The sequence below is a fragment of the Aotus nancymaae genome, unplaced genomic scaffold (assembly GCF_030222135.1).
Source record: "Aotus nancymaae isolate 86718 unplaced genomic scaffold, 86718_ANA_hifiasm-v0.15.2.pri h1tg000006l, whole genome shotgun sequence".
Lineage (NCBI taxonomy): Eukaryota > Metazoa > Chordata > Mammalia > Primates > Aotidae > Aotus > Aotus nancymaae.
In genome coordinates, this window is record NW_026988417.1 from 50,828,559 (window position 1) to 50,844,735 (window position 16,177).

The 16,177-nt window shown below is 42.5% G+C and overlaps 1 long non-coding RNA gene across 1 annotated transcript; it reads left to right on the forward strand.

Annotated features, from left to right (window-relative positions):
• The first annotated feature begins 3,639 nt into the window (after positions 1–3,639).
• LOC135270838 (uncharacterized) lies at positions 3,640–15,920 on the forward strand. The gene is made up of 2 exons (XR_010338996.1): positions 3,640–9,362; positions 14,910–15,920. It is a non-coding gene; the product is annotated as an uncharacterized LOC135270838 (long non-coding RNA).
• Positions 15,921–16,177: the final 257 nt, after the last annotated feature.

Here is a 16,177-nt window from a genome sequence, read left to right on the forward strand (position 1 = left end):
GTAATCCCAGCTACTCAGGAGGCTGAGGCAGGAGAATTGCTTGAACCCAGGGGTCAGAGGGGAAGTTTCGGTGAGCTAAGATTGAGCCATTGCACTCCAGCCTGTGCAACAAGAGCAAAACTCCATCTCAAAAAAACAAAAAAGCTTATGTTAAAGAAAATACCTGTGATTAATTCAGAGGGAAATAAATGCATGTTATAAAAGAAAACCAGCAACTGAGTAAAAACTGCACATTTGTGCAGCATAAGATTCTCTGGCTTATTGGCTGAGATGTTGCTTATTCCTTTTATGCAGATAAGCGTTGCATTTATATGTACTGTGCTATGGGGTAAAGAACTTTACGATTAATAAGATACATATCAAATGCAGTCAATCATCCCCACCCCCATCCCTGGAGCTGTAACCTGAAACTGTTAAACTAAGATTCTTTTATTTCTTTTCTTTTTTTTTTTTTTTTTTTTTTTTTTGAGATGCAGTCTCACTGTATCTCCCAGGCTGGAGTAAAATGGCGCGATCCTGGCTCACTGCAATCTCCGCCTCCTGGGTTCCAGCTATTCTCCTGTCTCAGCCTCCCAAGTAGTTGGGATTCCAGGCATGTGCCACCATGCCTGGGTAATTTTTACATTTTTAGTAGAGACGGGGTTTCACCATGTTGGCCAGGCTGGTCATGAACTCCTGACCTCAGATGATCCGCCTGCCTCAGCCTCCTAAAGTACTAGGATTGCAGGCATGAGCCACCATGCCCAGCCTCTTTTTAATATATCTTTTTTTTTTTTTTGAGATGGAGTCTCACTCTGTCTTCCAGGCTGGATTTCAGTGGTGCAATCTTGACCCACTGCAACCTCTGCCTCCTGGGCTCAAGCAATTCTGCCTCAGCCTCCTGAGTAGCTGGGACTACAGGCGTTAGCCACCACGCCCAACGCCCAGCTAATTTTGTATTTTTAGTAGAGATGGGTTTTCATCATGCTGGCCAGGCTGGTCTCTAACTCCTGACCTCAGGCGATCCACTCGCCTCAGCCTCCCAAAGTACTGGGATTCCAGGCATGAGCCACCACACCCGGCCTTTATTATGTCTTTAAATACATGCAAGTCAAGCACATTTGAAAGTTCTTACAACAATTCCAATGGAGCATTTTCTCTCCCATCAACCAAACACCACTTAATTAAGATTAATCTGTGGCTCAGTCCATTTAAATAAATTCCATATTTATTTTACTTATTATTTAGAATTTGCCATTCTCAGGTACAAAACTCTTTGTACATTGGAAATGGAAAACATATTGCAGTTTGGTCTTAATTTCCACACAAATATCATATTAATTTTTAATAAATTATTTGGGGAAAAATGTATTTTATTTTAGCAGGCAATTTTATGCCCAGGTTAGACTAGAGATGTGGCTGATGTTCTGGAATCTCACTGTACTCTTAAGTAAAATAATGAGCATCCCCCACGACACGCCCTGTCAGGGGTTGTGAGAAAGCTGCAGCGTCCAGTTTCCCACCCCTCTTTCCTGCTGTCTCTCTCCCACTCATCCCTGCTTCTTACTTCCCCTCTTCCTTCTTTGCCCAAACATTACATTTCTAGGCAAAGATAAAAGAGGAAATAATGATGTCCTGAAAGGGGTTCAGAACAGAGTCGCATGGCCTTTGGTGAAAGCGTCATCAGTGGGAAGTAATTGAGAACTGTGCTGTGCTTGCAGCGTCAGAATCAGCACTGCTGTCTGTGTTGGTGAAAATACTCTATGTGCCTAAAGGGAGAGCATCAGGGAGTTTACAGATTCTTCACAAGGACCCAGAAATAGCTTAGAAGTGGGCATACATGATTTTCTTGTTGGCTTAGTTTAATAATTTTCATTTTCTACCAGTAAGTCAAGGGAAATAACACTGAACTACCTCATTAGCTGCCTTCCCTGGATTAACTACTGACTATAAAAGTGTGCCTTTGTTTTTGACTATAAAAAATAGCCTTTGTTTTTGTTGAAGTTCATCCTGCACACTAACATTTGCTTACTGTAAGCATGGGTTATTTTGTCTCTACGAAGCTGTGCTCTGTAATAGATTTTTACTTCAATGAGTAGTTATTGCCAGAATTCCTACAAAAAAAAAAAAAAGACTTTGAAGATATTTTTGTATGTAGTTTAATAGATAATTTGGTTTAAGGAAACTGCAACATTTGCAGAAGGTGCCCCAAAACTCAAAAACCATTGATAAATGAGATCTCTCAAAATGAGCTGATACATTAACGAAAACTTTACACAGTAAATGAGCAAGTCGAATTTCTTTACCCCTGTAACCTATCTCAGCAATTTCTGCTCTTTGACATTACTTATCAGGGGAAAAAAAATATTCAATTGGTTGTTCATAAATATATTAGTCTAACCTAAGGTTTTCCTGATAAATAGACAAGAAACAGTAGAGAGGCCAATCACCCCTCATCGTTTTTCTCAAATAGCAGTGATCTCCTAGAAAGCCAACTACTGGTTTTGGGAAAAGCAAAACCTAATTATCCAAATGAAACTGTATTTGGTAGGTATCAAGAGCTACCCTATGCATATAATTGAGAAGCATAATATCGGGTCTCTTCCTTCAAAAAGACTGAACACTTGAAGCAATTTGAGGATACAAGTCCACAAGGAATTTCTCAACAAAAGGGCACGTCTCCCTCAAGTCCAGCCCTCTGTCTAAAACCTCATGGTGCATATACAGTCTTTATCAGAGCTCCCTGGCCTACACAGCACCTTTCTGGGAAGTAGGAAAGGCATGACCTGAGGAACAGGCCCATGGTGGCAGGGCATGAGCTTCTGTGGACCAAAAAAGTCAGCTGGTGATGGGGCCACAGCTCTGTGCAGAGCTCGGATGGATCTCAGCCCCACTTGCTCCCTCAGCCTGGTTTCCTTTGTGCAGTGTACAAACTGCACAACCTTCCACGGAGACCCTGCTCATCATGCTGCCTTGCCTGTCTGCAGATTTTGTTTATTCTTGGAAAAAAAAAAAAAAGACTTGACTGCATGGAATCATCACATTGAGAGAGACTAGAAGGGAGATATAAGCACACCATGCAAAACACCTGTCCTCCTACACAAAAAGGGGAGTGTGGTGGTTAGCAGGTAAGTGACCCTCAAACAATAGAATGTCTGTTCAGATGCTAGAATGCTGACCCCAAACAGAAATAGCATTGTTTTCTTCCTTTCTGAATAACACCTGCCTTTCCAGCTCATCGTTCTAGTACTGCAACTCCAACGATCTCTCAACTCTACTGGGATCGCCAGTCTATTGATCTCATCACATTTCCACTGTCATTCATTTCTCATGAGTCTTCTCCTACCTCCTTGCCTGGATTAAATTCCTAGTAAATCATTATAATCAGTCCTTTATATATATATATATCCCCAATTCTATTGCCTCCTTACATTGCTTTTGCCTACTCACTTAGCAAAGCCACAATCCTGGTTAAATTCAGCCCACCCTTCTTTGTGTGTGCACCTATGCAGTTGAACCGTACCTGGAGAAATTCAATCCATTAACAGCTCACTTTAAATTCATGACCGCTAACTTCAAGTGGCTTCTTTCTTCCTTTCTTTCCTTTCTTTCCCTCCCTCCCTCCCTCCGTTTCCTTTCTTTCCTCTTTTTTTTTTTTTTTTTTGTTGCCCAGGCTAGAGAGTGCAGTGGTGCGATCCCGGCTCACTGCAACCTCTGCCTCCCGGGTTCCCGGTTCAAGCGATTCTCCTGCCTCAGCCTCCTAAGTAGCTGGGATTACAGGCCAGTGTCACTACTGTTCGGAACAAGCTGCCTTAGAAAACTGCCTCCGCACAAGCTGACGACCCCTTCCCTCATTCTGATTGCTCTGCTGCTGCATTCCTGAACCCCTACCGAGGCGCCATGTCAAGGCTGCCAGACGTGCTACAATTAAGCAAAGCCTGATTACAGCCATCCCAGCAGCTCGAGGGAGGACAGGGAAAACAAATGTGTGTTATCCATACTAGTAAACTCCTGTTTGACACTTATCTGTAAAAAGTCCTGGTTTCTCTCTTTTAAAACTGCCGCCACAAAAGTCACAGGATGATGTATTGTAGGTCTGTTACAAGTTGACAAACTCTCTCTGTGGTTATCAGCGGACAAATTACTTCAGTCCTGAAACTCCCTTATGCCCCTCTCACCCCATATATACCCCTCGTTTTGTAAACTCTGGGCTGCCTGCTCTGATTGTTAGGAAGCCGCAGAAGCAGCCCGCAGGTTAATAAAACTTGCTTGCCTGACTTTGGGTCTATTCTCCTTTCTCTCAGCCAACCTTACAACTAGGCCTGGCTAATTTAGGTATTTTTAGTAGAGACGGGTTTTCCTCTTGTTGGCCAGGCTGGTCTCAAACTCCTCACCTCAGGGGATCTGCCCGCCTCGACCAACCATAGTGCTGGGATTACAGGCGTGAGCCACCGCACCTGGCCTCAGGTGGCTTTTAATGCTGCAGTCATATTAAAATTCTCTAGTCCATTTACCACTCTCCTATTGTACATATTTTCTTTTCTCAGAAAATGGAAGCTATTGGAAAGAACTTGCGCTGGTTGGGACCACCACTTCCACCCACCTACGCATCTGTGTCTGTGTGCATTACCTTCCCTCTGGTTACTATTGTTGAAGGATCCTTTTTTTTTTTGGTAGAGTCAAGGTCTTATGTTGTCCAGGCTGAGCTTGAACTCCTTGCCTCAAACGATCCTCCCATCTCAGTTTCACAAAGTGCTGGGATTCCAGGCACTGCACCTGGCCTCTTTAAAAAAAAAAAATGTAAAATCATGATTCTCATATAAATATAAAATGAAGGCCGGGCACGGTGGCTCAAGCCTGTAATCCCAGCACTTTGGGAGGCCGAGGCGGGTGGATCACGAGGTCAAGAGATCGAGACCATCCTGGTCAACATGGTGAAACCCCGCCTCTATTAACACAAAAAATTAGCTGGGCATGGTGGCGCGTGCCTGTAATCCCAGCTACTCGGGAGGCTGAGGCAGGAGAATTGCCTGAACCCAGGAGGCGGAGGTTGCGGTGAGCCGAGATCGCGCCATTGCACTCCAGCCTGGGTAACGAGCGAAACTCCGTCTCAAAAAAAAAAAAAAAAAAAAATGAACAAGTGCCAAAGATTTTATTTAACTCACTAATAAAGGAACCAGTAAGATGTTGAACCAAGTCCAAAAAATAATCTTAAAAAGATATATATATATAGATATGTGCCATGTCAAAATGCATTTGCTTAATAGATGCACAACTGGCCTCCATAATGGGGGGCGGGAATCAACTGTGCCTCCACTGGGCAGAATTCACTTGTATGTCTATAGAAAAGAATTATTTGCATTTCTATCAGTTGTCTGCAATTTACAGAGTTGGAAGATACCTCAAAGACAATGAAAGATGAAGATAACTTGAAGAGACTACTAGATAAGACACCAGTAATATTTACTGTTCATTTCTGCCATTTACATCTTTTTTCCTGAAACCGTAAACTAACTTTGAATTTCTATGCAAAACTTGGCCCTCTTGAGTGCTGGATTGGATTCCCTTTCACCTTGTTGGCCAGAGACGGTTTTTCACCTTGTTGACCAGGCTTCCCTCTATTGTCAATTTTTTGCCCTCTTCTCAACATTCCTACTTTCCCATCAGAAGATAAACCTCTCTTTTTCTGAGACAGGGTCCCCTTCTGTCGCCCAGGCTGGAGTGCAGTGGCATGATCACGCCTAACGGCAGCTTTGGCCTCTGTGGGTTCAGGTGATCCTCCTGCTTCACCCTCCTGAGTAGCTGGGATTACAGGTGCGCACCACCATGCCCAGCTAATTTTTGTATTTTTTGTAGAGACAGGGTTTCACCATCTTGCCCGGGCTGGTCTTGAATTTTTGGGCTCAAGCAATCAGGCTGCCTTGGCCTCCCAAAGTGCTGGGATTACAGGCATGAGCCACTGTGCCTGGCCCAATTTTTTTTTTTTTCCTAAGACAGAGTTTTGTTCTTGTTGCCCAGGTTGGAGTGCAATGGCACGATCTCGGCTCACTGCAACCTCCACCTCCCAAGTTCAAGCGATTCTCCTACCTCAGCCTCCCGAGTAGCTGGGATTACAGGCATGCACCATCACACCCAGCTAATTTTGTATTTTTAGTAGAGACGGGGTTTCTCCGCGTTGGTCAGGCTGGTCTCAAACTCCTGACCTCAGGTGGTACGCCCAACTCGACCTCCCAAAGAGCTGGGATTACAGGTTTGAGCCACCGTGCCTTGGCCCAAATATCTTTTTATTTTATTTATTTGAGACAGTCTCACTCTGTTGCCCAGGCTGGAGTGCAGTAGTATGATTTCGGTTCACTGCAACCTCTGCCCCCAGATTCAAGCAATTCTCCCGCCTCAGCTGAAGTAACTGAGATAACAGGCACGTGCCACCAAGCCCGGCTAGTTTTTGTATTATTAGTAGAGACAGGATTTCACCATGTTGGCCAGGCTGGTCTCGAACTCCTGACCTCAAGTGATCCACCTGCCTTGGCATCCCAAACCTTACTCCATTTCCCTCACCAGATACCACCTGATTTCACTGGTTCCTTGGTAGCAAAGCTCCTAGAAAGATTAGTCTATTTTTACTAACATCAGTCCTTTCCCTCCCACTGTTAAACCCACTATAGTTACTTTTTTTATTTTTATTTTAGCTCTCAGAACTTTACTAAACTGCTCTTGAAAAGGTCTCCAGCAACCACGCTGCTAAACCCCACAGTTGTTTCTCAGCGTTCATCCCAGCATAGTAGCAGTTGGTTACCTCATTTGAGATGCATTCTTTAATTGGTTCTAAGACACTACACTGTGGGTCTTCCTCCTGCCTCCCTGGCTGTTCCTTCCCAGGTTCCTCTGCTGATCTCTTCTCTGTTTCCTGATGTCTGAATGTTGAATTGCCCCAATTCACATTCTCAGTCCTGGGTCCCTTTATCACTACTTAGTGATCTCATCCAGTCTCATAATTTTAAATACTATTTATATGCTGGCAACTCCTAAATTTATATAGTCAGCCCAGACATCACCCTGACCTCTAGACTCATATATCCAGTTGCCTGTTTAAGAGCTCTACTTGACCTGAACAGCATTGGCTGTTCTTAAGTTTGACATGATTAAAGGTGAATTTCTGATTTTCCTCTTCCCCACACCTGATCCACCTGCATTCTTCCCGTTTTTTTCACTTACTCAAACCAAAAACCGTGGAGTCTTCCTTGACTCTTCTCTTTCACAATCCAGAAATCGGTGGTTCTACGTTTAGAGCATGTCCGGAATCTACCTCTGTTATCATCTCTCCACTGTCATCGTGATTTTTCGTTCATTTCTTACCTAGATTATTGTAACCGACTCCTAATTGAACTCCCTGCTTTCCCCCTTATACCTTACAGACAATTCTCAACACAAGCTAGAGTGATCTTTCACAAACATAAATGAGATCATGCCACTACTGTCTCCAAACCCTGCAACATAGCTGTGAATTTCTTTCAGAGTAAGACTAAAGTTCTTCTAATAACCCACTAGGCCCAGTGCACTGTGGCCCCCAGTCACACATGTTACCCTGTCTGCTCTTCTCCTCACTGGACTGTAGATGATGCTCCTTATAAAATCATGCCCTGCTTCAGGGTCTCTGCACTGGCTGTTTCCTCTGCCTGGAATGCACTTCTCTCAGATAGCTATATGGCTTTCTCACTTAGCTTCTTCAAGTTTTTGTTCAAACATCACTGTATTAGTTACCTACTGCTGTGTAGCAAGTACTCCAAATCTTAGGAGCTAAAAACAAACATCTATTACCTCATTGTTTCTGGGATCAAGACTCTAGGCACAGCTTAGCTGGGTCAAGCTTAGCTTAGCTGCCTCAAGGATTCTCTGCAGTCAAGATGTTCCCAGCACTGTTGTCTCATCTGTAAGCTCTACTGAAGGAGGACCCACCTTCAAGCCCACTCACATGGTTCTTAGCGGGATTCAGTTCCCCATGGACCCTTGAACTAAAGACCCTAGTATGGCTCACCCCTGTAATTTCAGCACTTTTGGAGGCCAAGGCAGGTGGATTGCTTGAGCTCAGGAGTTCAAGACCAGCCTGGCCAACATGGCAAAACCCCATCTCTACAAAAAATACAAAAGTTAGCCAGGTGTGGTGGCTTGCACCTGTAGTCCCACCTACTTGGGAGGCTGAGGTGGGAGGATTTCTTGAGCCCAGAAGATAGAGGTTGCAGTGAACCGAGATTGCGCCACTGCACTCCAGCCTGGGTAACAGAGGGAGACCTTGTCTCAAAAAAAAAAAAAAAAAAAAAAAAAAAAAGGCCCCTCATTGGCTGCTTGCTGGGGCCTCCCTCATTTCCTTGCCTCCATAGAGGGGCCTCTCCACAGAGCATCTCACAATTCTGTCCTGTCACTTTTGCCATATTCTCTTTGTTAAGAAGGAGTTAGTAGGTCCAGCTCGTACTCAAAGGAAGAGGATACTCAGGGAAACCCAGGAGATTCAGACTACTGAGGACCATCTTACAGGCTGCATACCACATCTGCCTTCTCAGTAAGGTGATCCCCTTATTTAAAATTGCACCCCAACCCCCTTGTACCTCTCCCTCTTTCTCTCTCTCTCAGTATCACATACATATTTCCATTTTCCTTTCCCTTTGTTCTAGTGAGCAATAATAAATACTTTTGAGCCACCTGGTTTTGAGGCAGTTTGTTCTGTAGAAATAGCAAACTGATGCTCTATCTCCTAAAAGAAAAAGAAAAAAAAACTACAATGTACTTTTCCACTTATGTACGTTATATTTTGCCTGTTTCCTCAATGTAATGTAACCTGCATGAGGGCAAGTTTTTTTGGTTTTGCTTTTTTATTGTCTCATTCACAGATATATCTCCAGCACTAGTAAAGTGCCTGATATATAGTAGACGCTCAATATTTATTAAATGTATGACTCTGTTACTGTTATCTGCATAAGTTACTAGTCCCCTGCCTTACTTTATGCTGTTGCAGAGCTGCAATAATATCTTTCTTTCAAAGACTGAATGCAGTTTATATTGACATGTGTGAGATGTGTCCAGTGTGCATTTATATTACCAAGAATCTCATAACAATTCTGATAAGGAGGAAGTAAAATGAAATCAGGCAAAAGAAATGTTTAGGAATCCATAAACTGTTACAATCTCATCCACATCTTTTTGTCAGGTTTTTTGATTTTTGTTTTTTTTCTTTCAGACAGGATTTCACTCTGTCATCCAGGAGAAGTGCAGTGGCATGATTACGGCTCACACCAGCCTCAACCTCCTGGGCTCAAGCTATCCTCCCACTTCAGCCTCCTGAGTAGCTGGGACTACAGGCACAGGCCACCACGCCCAGCCTTTACCAGGTTTTATTGGAGAAACGCAGCATTTGTGGGAATTGGAATAAATATGTTTACCCTTCAAAATATTGTTTTGTTTTGTTTTGTTTTTTTGAGACAGAGTCTTGCTGTGTTGTGCAGGTTCGAGTACAGTGGTACAATCTCGGCTCACTGTAACCTCTGCCTCCCCGGTTCAAGCGATTCTCCTGCCTCAGCCTCCCCAGTAGCTGGGACTACAGGCATGCACCACCATACTCGGCTAATATTTAGTAGAAATGGGGTTTCACCATATTGGCCAGGCTGGTCTCGAACTCCTGACCTCGTGATCTTCCCTACTAGGCCTCTCAAAGTGCTGGGATTACAGGTGTGAGCCACTGCGCCTGGCCTACCGTTCAAAATACTAAGATTAAGACCTGTTTGATGAAGAGGACAGTGATTAGCTTAGAGACTTAGATCTTTAATATTTGCTCTTCCCATAAACTTAAAAAAAAATCAGCACTTTGAGATGTCTTGCTTCCTCACATCTAGACCTATAATCCTGTGATCTGCTATTAACTAACAGCATGACTAGTGATCATGAAATTTTTTTTTTTTTGAGACAGAGTTTCACTCTGTTGCCCAGACTGGAGTGCAGTGGCACGATGTCGGCTCACTGCAACCTCTGCCTCCGAGGTTCAAGTGATTCTTTTGCCTCAGCCTCCTGAGTAACTAAGATTACAAGCACGTGCCACCACACCCAGCTAATTTTTGTACTTTTAGTAGAGACAGGGTTTCACTATGTTGGCCAGGCTAGTCTTGAACTCCTGACCTCAAGTGATCCCCCACCTTGGCCTCCTCAAGTGCTGGGATTATAGGCATAAGCCACTGTGCCCAGCCAATCATGAATTTTTGACATGTAGATTGTGTAAAATCTTTGAGGTGAAAAAAAATTCATGCTACAAAAACCATGTAATCCAGTAAATGGGAAATAACTCATTCCTCTGTAATGTTATCCCTCCTTTGATTCTGTCCGTATAAGCAATGAAAGTAAATAATGTCCAGTGCAAAATGTGGCCCATAGTAACAGATGGAAAAGGATGGACTTCAGCTTATTAGGTTAATAAGTATTTCATCACCCTCTTCCATCTAATTGTCATGGCCAAATCGTACTTCCAATCCTTTCTTCTTTTCCATCTGAAATTGTCTATGGAGTTTCCTTCTATGATTTTGCTTTCCAGACATGGAAACAAAGGGGAAAAGATGAAATCCATCATGCGATTATCTGTAAGTGAATGCAAAACCAGAAGGATTCTTCTTTACCAAACTCAGGAAGTTTACACAGAACACATGTGTGTAATAAATACAGAAAACGCAATGCTTACTAATGATATTTCTCCTCCTGGATCAGACAAGAAGATAAGATTGTTTTTATACCAGTTTTGATCAGTTTAATGCCTTATATAAAAGGAACACCTGGCCAGGTGCAGTGGCTCACGCCTGTAATGCCAGCACTTTAGGAGGCCAAGGCAGGCCGATCATGAGGTCAGGAGTTTGAGACCAGCCTGACCAACATGGTGAAACCCCATCTCTACTAAAAATACAAAAATTAGCCGGGTGTGGTGGTGGGCACCTGTAATCCCAGCTACTGGGAGGGTGAGGTAGGAAAATCATTAACCTGGGAGACGGAGGTTGCAGTGAGCCAAGATCGCACCATTGCACTCCAGCCTGGGTGACAGAGCAAGACTCCATCTCAAAAAAAAAAAAAAAAAGGAGCACCTGTTTCCAACCCTGTTACCCCTCTGAAACAGAAGAATAGCAATTTATATGTTCAACCTAAAGTACTTAACATCTGCTATATGCAAGGCGCAGAGGTAGGTCCCATGGGGAATACAGGGCTACATAAGACAAGATTCTTGCCCTCAAAGAGCATACATTTCAGTATGAAGATGATGTAAATTTATCAACAACCTATTGCTTTAAGTTAAGATCACGGAGGAAATCTGTCAGTGTCCATCATTTCCCCACCACCTTATCCTCTCTTCTACACAAAGCTCAAATTCTGACGCTTAACAGACTATATATAGGACCATATCCTGTGCAGTTACACTCTCAGAAGGGGCCCATGCTTGGTTTAATCCTCTGCTGTTGCTGTCTTGGAATGCTTGTTGATTTTATCTTTGAATTTGTATTTGGTAAGTGAAGCCAGTGAGACAATGAAGCATGCACATGAGCAGTGGAAACACCCCAGCCGGGAATGCATGCACGTGTGCAGAGGACTCCGGTAGTGCAGGCACCTCAGCATGCATGCACATGATTCAGGGCAGTCCAGAGTGCAGCTGAGCCAGTCCCTGGGCCCAGTTGCAGTGCTGATGGTGGTGGCAACAGAAGCAACAGTCATGACAGCAGTGGCTGTGGCTCCAAAGATAGGAAAGGGCTCTGCATATGGACATTGCCAGGACCAGCAGTGGGAGACCAGCTTGCCTGTCCTTTCCCGGAGCTTAACCCTATGTCTTCTGCATAAATAGTAACTCTCCACCCTGAGTACTGGGACAGGAACTACTGGAGCTCATTCCACTAATTTTGTCAGTAAATTAGTACAACATGTACACAATAACAATGTATACATGAACATTGTCGTACCATAGCAGGGGGTTATTAGAATTCTTTTTTTTTTTTTTTTTTTTTAAGACGGAGTTTCCCTCGTTGCCCAGGCTGGAGTGCAATGGCGCGATCTTAGCTCACTGCAACTTCCACCTTCCAGGTTCAAGCGATTCTCCTGCCTTAGCCTCCTGAGTTGCTGGGATTTCAGGCATGCACCACCACGGCTAATTTTGTACTTTTAGTAGAGACAGGGTTTCTTCATGTTGGTCTTGAACTCCCAACCTCAGGTGATCTGCCTGCCTCAGCCTCCCAAAGTGCTGGGATTACAGGTGTGAGCTACCACACCTGACCTAGAATTATTAAAGGATTTAGACTGTCTAGTGAAAACTACTACAATATCACAAAGCAAATAACCTAAGGTTTAGAAACAGAAATTAAGTTTAAAGATTGTCACAGACTACAGAAAAGAATGCTATTTTCCTAGGAAGAATGATCCAATTATTTAGCAGAAAGATAATTAAGCATTTTTTTCTTGTAATTGAAGAGTCAGTGACAGAATACATAAACAGGCCTTACGAATTATATACAAATTATGAAGCCAATTTCAGTTTTTGTAAGACCTCCACAAGTTTCAGGAAATATTTCCTTATGTCTGCAGAAACATTAGAATATTATTGTATAAATTTATACTTAAAATTAAATTCAGACTTTTACGTAAAACTGAGTTGTCTTAGAAAAATTTGGAAACGTTATTCCACAAGAACCAACAACTCTAGAAATACTAAAATTTGTATTTCAAAATAATTAGAAATGTATCTCAGTGTTGTCACAGTTTATGAAACACTCTTAATAGCTGAATCAGCAGGAAGATCTTTTACGAAATGAAAAATTATCAAAATTTATTTGTGATTTTACATCTCCCAAGACTGAGTGGTGCGCTTTCAGTCTTATCTATTGATAAAGAAACTATAACATAAATTTCATATCTATTGAAAATGAAAGTATATGTATACTTTTGTTTGATGAAAGTATTTCATTTCACTTTGACGAATTTGCAGAAAAGTGAGCCAGAAAAATATAATAGGATATCACATTAATGAATGATTATTGTTTATTATATTATATAAAATTATGACATCAAAACGATTAGTTTTGCAATGTTTACGTTCATGTAGTTACTCCTGTTTCACTATTATCCCTATTACGTTATTATTATCCCTATTACTGCACTTTTTTCCTGTTATTTATTTATTTATTTTTTATTAAAAAAAAAATTTTTTTTATAGAGATGGTGTGTCACCATGTTGGCCAGGCTGGTCTCGAACTCCTGACCCCAGGTGATCCACCCATCTCGGCCTCCCAAAATGCTGGGATTACACGTGTGAGCCACTGTACCCAGCCTTTTTCCTGTTTTTTAAACAGGAGGTCCCATATTTTCTGTTTGCACTGGGCTCAGCAAAATATATAGCCAGCAATGACCACAAATAAGAGTATTACAGATTTTTGTTATACGTCATCATAGTAGACAATGCATGCCTATGAATGCTTAAGGAGAGTAGAAGAGCAAGAAATGCAATGCATGTTCTTAATGTGTGTCATACAACAATCTACCAGGTAATAGGCATTTAATTTATGTTAAGAGTAAAGCAGTATAATACTGTGGGCTATAGCACAGAATTTGTCATAAGGAAAAATCTGTTTGCATTTGTTCCAGGACTGATCTCATAAAGCAATTGGGAACAATGCCTTCAATGGATGCCATTCTCATTAAAATTAGGGGTTTTAGCTGGGCAGGGTTTGTCATGCCTGTAATTCCAGCACTTTGGGAGGCCTAGGTAAGAGGATTGTTTGAGCCCTGGAGTTCAAGACCAGCCTCGGCAATGTAGTGACACCCTTGTCTCTACAAAAAATAGAAAAAAATTGGCTGTGTATGCTGGTGCATACTTATAGTCCCAGCTACTCGGGAGGCTGAGGTGGGAGGATAGCTTAAGCCGGGAGGTCAAGGCTAGTGTGAGTCGTAATCATGCCACGGCACTCCAGGCTGGGCAAGAAAAGGGGACTGTGTCTCAAAAATAATGATTAAAACTTAAAAATACGGGTTTTGCTGTCCAAAGCATAAGTCTGACATGGATAAACATCCATTCAAATGGCAGTCAAATTCAGGTATCTTATAAATAGCAAGCCTATCAGATTGTCCTTCTGTGAGCATTGATGGGTTTCAAATATAGAGAACTATGTTTCTAAAGATCAGAGAAATGGCCACAACGATATGGGCCCACCCCATTTATTTTTTGTTTCTTCAAAAATGATGACTCCAGTGCATTTTGCAGTAAAAACAAAATCACAATAAAGATGACTGACTTGTGAAAATTAAACAGCAGCAAAGAGTAGAAAAGCACTGAAGCCAGATAAACCAAATCTGCATCCCATAAAGTGGAAAAAGATCCACTGAATTATAATTGTTTTTATTTTTATGTGATGATTGTTACACAAAACTTATTTGTTGCTGAATTAAGAAACATAAGACACATATTTACCCTAAACAATTTTAGTTCTATCTTCTGGCTTTTAATGAAATTATGGATTTCTAGGTGACATAATTTGTGTGCTGACTGGGCACAGTGGCTCACACCCATAATCCCAACACTTTGGGAGGTGAAGGCAGGAAGATCACTTGAGCTCAGGAGTTCAATACCAGCCTGGGCAATATGGTGAGACCGTGTCTGTGTGCCTCCTGTTGGTTCTGTTTCTCTGGAGAACCCTGACTGATATAGTTACTATGACACAGACTATTAATTGCTCACCCCAGAGCCTTTCTCCCTTTATTCTCTATAATAAGTGCCTCTGAAATAGAGACTACATTTTCCAGCTTCCCTTGCAATTAGCGGTCACCATGTGGCTAAGTTCTAGCCAATAAGATGTAAGCAGATGTGTTTTGTGGCGGCTCCCTCAAAGCATACCTGACGCATACCCTGTATCTCCTTGTTTCTCCAGCCAGTCCTCTATCCTTCTGCTGGGAACTTGGATGCTAGAGCTCCTGCAGCCATACTGGGCCATGAAGATAAAAATCACACTCTAGGAATGATAGAGCAGAAAGCTGGAAGAAACCTGAATCCCTGGTCTCTGTGGAGCCATGGAACTGCCTCTAATGAAGGAAACATTTCTATCTCATTTATGCTACATGTTCTTTTCGATTTTATGTTATGTTTCGTGGAGTATAATCCTAATTTGATACAATTGCCAACTTTAAAAAATTAGGGCATTTCACACAAATTTTCAGCTCTCTCTCTGGCTTTTCTTTTGAAAATTTGGTGCATCTGACAAACTTGATGTCATGCTTCCCATTGCAGCAATTGACCTGGGCAGGAAAATGGATGCCTGCTTCAGACAGGGCTGGAGACCTCACCGATTCTGTTTCCTTCATGTAAATTGGGGAGTGGGGCAACATGGAAAAATTGCCTTATAACTTTGTCTTTCTCCCTCCATCAATTTTAGCAAGAACATTACAACATTGGTGTAGTCCACAATGGAAGATATTAAGAGAGAAGAAAGGAAGAAACGGTTCAGGCAGTCAGTTAGGATGGGTCCTTGGTTAAATTCTTTCAAACAAAAGAACACCCTGAAAAATCAGGCTGCAGGCACAGATAAGGGGATTTGCACAGGGGGGCTTGCCTAAACATTCCCACGGCTGCACAGATAAGAAAGTCTGCACAAGTGACTTTCCCAGATAAGCCTGCAATGGAAAATTCCATCCCCTTTCACAGGCATAGTAAGGGGAACAAAGCAATATGGAGTAAAACTCAAGCTAAGGGCCCACATGCATACTAGAAGGATGAGATGGAGCTACCAGAAATTCACGCCTTATGCAAATGGGATGTCCAGCCCCCACCGGTTTCTTATAAAAGCCTTTGCAGTCACCTGTAAAAACAGCAACACTCTTGCTGGTCTCCTCTCTACTGTGAAGAAATTTCTTCTTTCACTTATTAAACTTTTGCTGCAACCTCACCCTTTGCCTCCAGGCTCCTTAATTTTCTTGGTCATGAGAAAAAAGAAACTCTAGGTGATAACCTCACAATGAGAGACTGCTACATTGTGGTGCATTGATGAAAATGTAACATTTCTGATGCTGGTGAAAGCAGAGGCCATCCTTTGTCTTTTCAGATACGCTTTCAGGCACAATTCTGTAGGCCAGCCTCAGGGAGAAGGGGAGCACAGGTCTCAGCATCCACAGACTTTTCATGGCGGGGATGCTCTAGTCTCAA